General features: G+C 40.6%; 1 pseudogene; it reads right to left on the reverse strand.

Moving 5' to 3' along the window:
- Window positions 1-6976: 6976 nt before the first annotated feature.
- LOC120615188 (uncharacterized) lies at window positions 6977-7095 on the reverse strand (annotated as a pseudogene).
- Window positions 7096-7432: the final 337 nt, after the last annotated feature.

Raw genomic sequence — 7432 nt, forward strand, 5'->3', positions numbered from 1 at the left:
ATGCTTATTGCAGTAAGAGAGACCAGTACATTGTTACACAGTTTCAGTAACATCACAGAGGAGGAAGCAGCATGTCAAAGGCAGGATATTTATAGTGTTTCAGGAGTCTGGACAATGTGGGTCTTTCAAAGCAGGGCCCTGAATAAGACTGAAACCACTTTGAGATTTAATGGGGTACGACTGATGCACACAATGGGGTGAGGTTTGGAAAGTGAGCCTTGAAGAGCAAGTAGTGATTTGATGACCCCAGCTGGGAGTCCCGAGCGATGGCCTATTCACCTTGAGGTGGGCTAGTTAAATAGTCTGTTGTTTGGATAAATGGATTTTCAGAAAGTTCCTGGCACAAACTGTGCAGGTATTTGGATCTTCATCTTCTTGGACAAGAAATTTCTGAAATAGTGAAGTCACGTTGGTGCCGAGTGTGGAAGGAAGGGTTGAGTCACACTGGTGGAAGTGGTAAGCTGAGTCTGGTGGACGCCATCTGTTCTCAAGAGTCAGTAAAACCTGTGTTCTCACCCTGTGAACTGGGAATTTACCTGAGTTCTCTGAATGTCCCTTTTCACTGGTCCAGTGAGGATAATGATAGTTCCTTTGGCGACATGTTGTTGTGAAGGCTGAAGGAAATAAAGCACAGGATATGCTAACACAATGCCAGCTATACAAAGCATGCCCAGTAAATGGGAGCCATGTCTAGATTCCAACTGCCAGAGCAGTAAGTGACTTTAGCAGCAGTTCTGAGGTATAAGATTTCAGTTAATCCAACTGCTGGAGTGAGAAAGGGAAGAAAATACAGCATCTCTACGTGGAACAGACACTCTGGCATCAGCAATCGAGTTTTAATGGAGTGAGGCACCTGTTAAGTTGAAAAGGCAAATATTAAAATTAAGTACTTACAGTGCCACAAACCAGTTTTACTGCCATCGTGCTGTCCAAGTAATTACATTTGACTAAGCAAGCTGAATTATTGAGATGTGATCGTGGGTAATGATTATCAAAAATAATTATCTTTGCTATAAGCATGTAACGTAAAACCCAGATTCATTCATTAATCCATCCATTTATTTGTTCATTTGTTATTTATTTATTTAACAAATATTCTTTGAGCATCTATGATGTGTCGAGTATCATGATAAGTGCTGGTGATGCCACGGTGAATAAGAATGGCTGATGTTCACCCTTATGGAGCTGCCATTGATTGGTGAAGAGAGAATTCAAATGCCAGTATCAATCACACTCCTGACTGCTTTGGTTAAGGCTGTCATGTTATGCTCAGGGCTGTCACAGGGCTTTTGGGCCTCTGCTTTGAATGCTCTTTTGGCCCTGTGTCTGGGGCCCCAAGAAACCCTCAGTCTGGGTGATTTGCTAGAACAATTCACAGGACTCAGAAAAACTGTTATCCTCATGGTTACGGTTTATTAGAATGAAAGGAAACAGATTAAAATCAGAAAAGGGAAAAGACTCATGGGCAGAGTCCAGGAGAAACTAGGCACAAGTTTCCAGGTGTTTTCTCCCAGCAGAGTCATACGAATGCATTTCGTCCTCCCGGGAACAATGTGTGACAACTCGAGTGAGGTGGTGCCAACCGTGGAAGTTTACCCAAGTGAGTGTTTGGGGTATTTAATTAGGATTGGTACGCAGGTCTGCAGTGCCTGCATGACTGACCTCAGCTACTCAGACTCCAACCTCCCAGAGCAAAAACTTGGGTGTTCACCATAAATCTCATCGTTGGCATAAACCATATGATCAAACTGGTACCTTGTGGCCCAAGGCCTGCAGCAGACAAATCCACTCTTATTAGACAGAACATTCCAAGGGCTCAGAACTCATCTTCCAGGGCAAATTGTGAAGAGAGCCCTTTCCTGGGAATGTGCAGGGTTTGAACAAAGCAGGTCTGTCGAGTGAACCCTTTGCTGTACAGATCCTCAGCTCATTTTTCTTCCTTGGGGATGCCTTCCATAACTGAGGCAAATTTTTCTAGTTTGAGCTCTCGTGATACTTTGTACATACCACTTCTCAATAAATGTCAGCTTTAAAATCGCATATTATTTGTTTAACAGTTGTCTCTCTCTTTCCTTGTGATGATGGGGCTATCTGTTTTTGCTCACTGTACCTCCTACTCCTGCTGGGGGGACTAGACCTGCCATGTAATAGGGGTCGAGTGCATACATTTTTGAATGAGTAAATAAAGAAATGAAACAATGATCACTTATTATAGGTTCTATGAAGGGAGTAAATAGGGTGCAGTACTAGAGAATGACAGTGGGCTATGTGGGTGGATGATTTTAGATAATTGGAGAAGATCTTCAGAGAAGGCGATCTAAATGGTGAGGAGGAATCATGCACACAGAGTCTGGGCAGAGTGTGTGAGGAACAGGGAAGAGCAAACACGAAGTCCAGAGGCCGGGAGAAGCTGGGTCCATTCTAGGAAAAGATAGGAAAATCGAGGTTCTGGGAGCAGTGTGAGTGAAGAAGCCAGTGGCTTAAAATGGAAGCGGGAGAAGTCTGGAGGCCCAGAGAGGGAGTTGGGGATTTCATTCTGTGTGTGCAGGGAAGCTACCGGAGGTTTTCCTGAAATGAGTGACGTGAACTGGTTTGTTTTTGAATAATGTTTTTAGCTTCTATGTGAAGAGTACATTGAACGGGTTGAGAGAGCAAGTGGGGATGGACCACTCAGGAGGCTTTTGTGACAGTTTGGTAAGAGACGGCCAGTCCAGGGGGAGATGGTGATGGGATGGACCACGGGGGAGGCAGTGGGAATGGGGAGAAGGGGGCCGATAGAAGATACAGTTTGAAGTTAGAACTCAACGTCTTGAGGGAGGGTAGGTTTGGTGTTGAGAGAAAGAAAGGAGCTCTGGAGCTCACTGTGCATCTATCTCCTTGGAGTAAATGTGGCAGATGTCGACATCAAGAGGTGCCCGTTTACCATTTTAGATCGTTTTCTAATATTAATGTGAAACTGGCAGGCAGTTCAGAATGAATTCTTAAAGAAGACAAAGACTTCGCGTTAGACTTTTTGGTTCTGAATTGTTTCCCCCTCAGGGCTTTTGCAATCTGTGTTAGTTTCAGTTTCTCTTGAAGCAGATAGTCAGACAGAAACTCAAAGGGAAGTGATTTATTTGGGAAGTGGTCCCAGGCGACATTGTTAGAAGAGTAGGAAGGGAAACATCCATCGTGGAACAGGCTAGTGCTCTGGGCATCTGGGGCTTTGTCCTGTTGGGGCCTCAATGGCCAGACAAGCCCAGCCAAGGATTGGGGTGCTCAGGTGTATATACCTTTACTCGGGGCGGACTTTATTTCCCAGCATTTCACCTGCCATGTTCTGAGGTGGAGCAGGCTCTGCTGGCCGGAGGAACCCTCCAGGCGAAGAGGTGCAGATGTTGGCAGCTGGCAGCTGGGCTGAACTGCGCTGTAGGGGTAAGGCACACGTGACAGGGTCCCCACAACTTTCTCCACACAGTGGAAATAACATGAGCAGTTACTGGATGTCTCTGTAAACAAAACGTGCTGTGGCTTTCTTTCAAAGGATTAGATGATTGCACGTCCAAGCACAGATATAATTTATTTTTGTTTTGAGGGTGTTTTCTTTTTTTTTTTTGAGTCAAAAAACTTAAATTTTTTTAAGTTAAAAAAATTTTGACGTACTTTCTGTGATTTCTAAACTTTGCGTCCTTCACTATGCTCAAAGTTTCTTCCTATCATTTTATCTGTTTCTTTGCGCTGGTTTGGATAAACTCAAATGGTTTCTTGGAATCGAATATCGTTTCTTTTGCTCTTGGATGCTGTGTTAGTTTCCTAGGACAGATTGCCACAAACTGGGAGACTTCAAGCAACACAAATTTATCCTCTCACTGTTCTGGTGGCCAGAAGTCTGAAATCAAGGTGTTGGTGAGGCCACGCTCCTGACGGCTCTGGGGAGAAGCCCTCCTTGCTTCTTCCAGGCGTTCCTCTGCCTGTGGCTGCGTAACTTCAGTCTCTGTCCGTCTTCGTGGCTTCTTCTCTTCTCTCTCTGTCTCTCCTCTGTGTGCCTCTTAGGATATTGTCATTGGATTGAGGGCCCTTCTGGATTATCTAGTATGATTTCGTCTTGAGAGCTTTAACTTAATTATATCTGTAAAAACTCTTGGTACAACTAAGGTCACATTCACAGGTTCTAGGAGTTAGGACATGGACGTCTTTTTGGGAGTCACCATCCAACTCACTGCAGACCCTATGAGGTTTGTTAGTGTAAACCCGCTGACATTCACATGGGCCAAAAGTTCTCATCTAGACGTAGCTGATACATATTTTCAGGTTTGATTTGCATGAGCTCTCCATGACCAGGTTAATTCTGTTAGGCTGCAGCTACTCTGATGTTTCTCAGAACTGTTGCTCCAAAATATAGCTGGGCACTTTCCAAATAGAAGAAGGGATGCCCAGATGGCTGGTAAAACCTTATTTCTGGGTGCGTCTATGAGGGTGTTTCTGGAAGAGATTAACACTCTAACCCATAGACTAAGTAAAGATCACTGTCATCAATGTGGGTGGCCATCACCAATATGATGAGGGCCTGAATAGAATAAAAAGGTGGAGGAAGGGCAAGTTTGGTCCCTGCTTGTGTTGGGACGTCCATCTTTTCTTGCCTTTGGACATTGGCGCTGCTGGTTCTAGGGCCTTTCGATTTAGACCGGGAATCACACCATTGGCTTTTCTGGGCCTCCAGCTTGCAGATTGTGGGACTTCTCAGCCTTCATAAGCGTGTGAGCCAATCCCTTATAACAAATCTCTTTTTCTATGTCTCTATATATTCTATTCTGTTTCTCTGGCGGACTTCGACGAATGCACTTGTTTTTCTGAGTTCTTATCCTGATATTCATTATGATTACGCCCTGATTTTCAGTCTATGAGATTTCAATATTGAGTGATGCTAAGTGATTTCAGTGTTCAAAGTTCATAGCTTGGGAGAAATAACAAAGCAATAATAATAGGTATTCTTTTTGAGTATTTATGTTCCTGACAGTAAGAAATCAATGAGGGTTTGTTTGTTTATATTGTTCTTTAGATTCTACATGTAAGAGTAATCATATGGTATTTGTCTTTATCTGTTATTGGGGGGATCACTTCATAAATTTTATAAATGTCTAACTACTATGCTGTACATCTGAAGTAATATAAAATAATATTGAAAGTCAACTATAATTAAAAAAACAAAAAATAAGCAAGCAGAAAATAACAAAAAGAGAAAAAATTGATCACAGCAATAAGAACATTTGTTGTAAAAAAGAAAAAGAAATCAATGAGGGTTTAAATATCCTCATTTGCAGGTGAAGACTAAAAATTAGGTTGCAATTCTTCCTTGTAGACAGTGTCAAGAAGTTTTTCTTGTTTTAAGGACCACAGTGCTACTTATACCATTTCCAGGTGTAACTCACCGAACTCAAGCCTGAGAGTCATCTGCTTTCTTATATTATCCAAAATTTCCACTTTTGCTGTCAGAAAGAGATGGGATTAGACCAGTGGTTCTCAATCAGGGGTGATTTGGGCCCCCTTGGGGACATTTGGCAATGTCTGGAGACACTTTTGGTTGTCATAACTGTGTGTGGGGACAGGTGCTACTAGCACCTAGCAGGTGGAGGCCAAGGACGCTGTTAAACACCCTCCGATACACAGGACAGTGCCTGCAACAGAGAATTGTCCAGCCCAAAATATCAGTAGTGCTGAGGTTGAGGAACCCTGGATTAGACCCACATGCTCACCAGCAACATTTTTGAGGGTATAAGTGGACCCAGTATTTGTTCTGAATGCCCAGTATTCCCGCCTTGAACATCGATGCTTCCATGAAGCCTTCCCAGATCTCATCGGATCCCCACAGAGACTTCTTTTCACCCCCCCCTTTTTTTTGGTAACAAGTACTTACCTCTTTTGTGACATCAATCACATTCTACGGCAATTATTTTTTTTCCTTCATTCAGAGTTCTCCAGAGACACAGAACTAATAGGGTCTATATAGGTATATAGAAATAGATTTATTATGAGGGATTGGTTTATGATTATGGAGGCTGAAAGTCCCATGATCTGCCAACAGCAAACTGGAGGCCCAAGAAAACCAATGGTATAGTTCCAATCCAAAAATGGTAGAAACAATCAAGAAATTGATTTCTAAATTCTTGAGAAAAGAAGCTATTTAGGAAAAATGAAGCTATAGCAGCTCACTTCATACCATAATAAGTTCTTATGTGATCAAATTTGAACATAAAAAATAAAATAATAAGTGAAAAAAATATATAAATATTTAAATGTTTCTATACTATGAATCGAAGAATAAAAAATAAAAAATATTAAGAAAACTGTAGATAGTTGTCAAATATTACTAAGGACAAAAATTGAACTGCAAATATAACAAGGGTTCATATCCAAAATTAATAAATAAATATGACATTAATACAAAAACATTAATACCCTAATAAAAATAGGCAAAGAATAGTGTTTAAATATAATACTATGTTATTTGATAAATATGAGGTTATTTGGTAAACACATAGAAGTTTAACTTTATTAGCTATGAAAGAAATATGAATAAAAACAAAGATAATTTTTCAACAATAAAATTTTAGGCAAAGTCTTAAGAATAATAATTATTCTAGCAGAAGTGTAATGAATGTATGCACTTACACTTAGCAGAAATGTAAACTATAACTATCTTTTTGGAATAATTCACCAGTATAGGCTTGTATCAAGAGTCTTAAAGAAATGAATAAACTTTGACCCAATAATCACACAAACATGTTCATATCAGGTTTATTCATAATAGAAAAAGAGGGGGCAGTAAATGTCCAACAATATGGAAATGAGTAAATATATTAACAGTATATCAGAATTTTGTGATCTGTGGCAATACCATCAGGATAATTTTTTTTTTTTTTAGGTGAAGCAACCCTTGGTTGACTTTATAGATTGCAAGGAGCTTGTCAATTTACAATCCCTTATTTTTCATTTTTTATGCCTACGGCACCTGGTCTTCCTAGGTGGTCTCCCAACCAAGTACTAACCAGGCCTGATCCTGCTTAGCTTCCGAGATCAGACGGAATTGGGCTGGTTCAGGGTGGCATGGCCATAGACATCATCAAGATAATTTTAATAGAAAAAGACACACAACCCAAAACTTCTAGGGATCCGATAGCCCCAGAACTTCAAGTACATTTTGATTCCAAGATAGGTAAATATTCCCTTTCTGTAGCTATTTCTATGTATATATAGGGATATATAAAACAGGGTGAACAAGTATAGAAAGAACTAAAAGGATAGGAAATGCTTTGAAATAGTAATATTGTATCATCAGTGGATGAGATTATAGGTGATTTGAATTTTCTCTTTCAATACATTTTTTGGCATTTTTATATCAAGCAAATATTTATCATATTTACATGTAATCAGAAGAGTCGTTTTGAAAAGAAAG

Source organism: Pteropus medius, unplaced genomic scaffold (assembly GCF_902729225.1).
Source record: "Pteropus medius unplaced genomic scaffold, Ma_sr-lr_union100, whole genome shotgun sequence".
Classification (NCBI taxonomy): Eukaryota; Metazoa; Chordata; class Mammalia; order Chiroptera; family Pteropodidae; genus Pteropus; species Pteropus medius.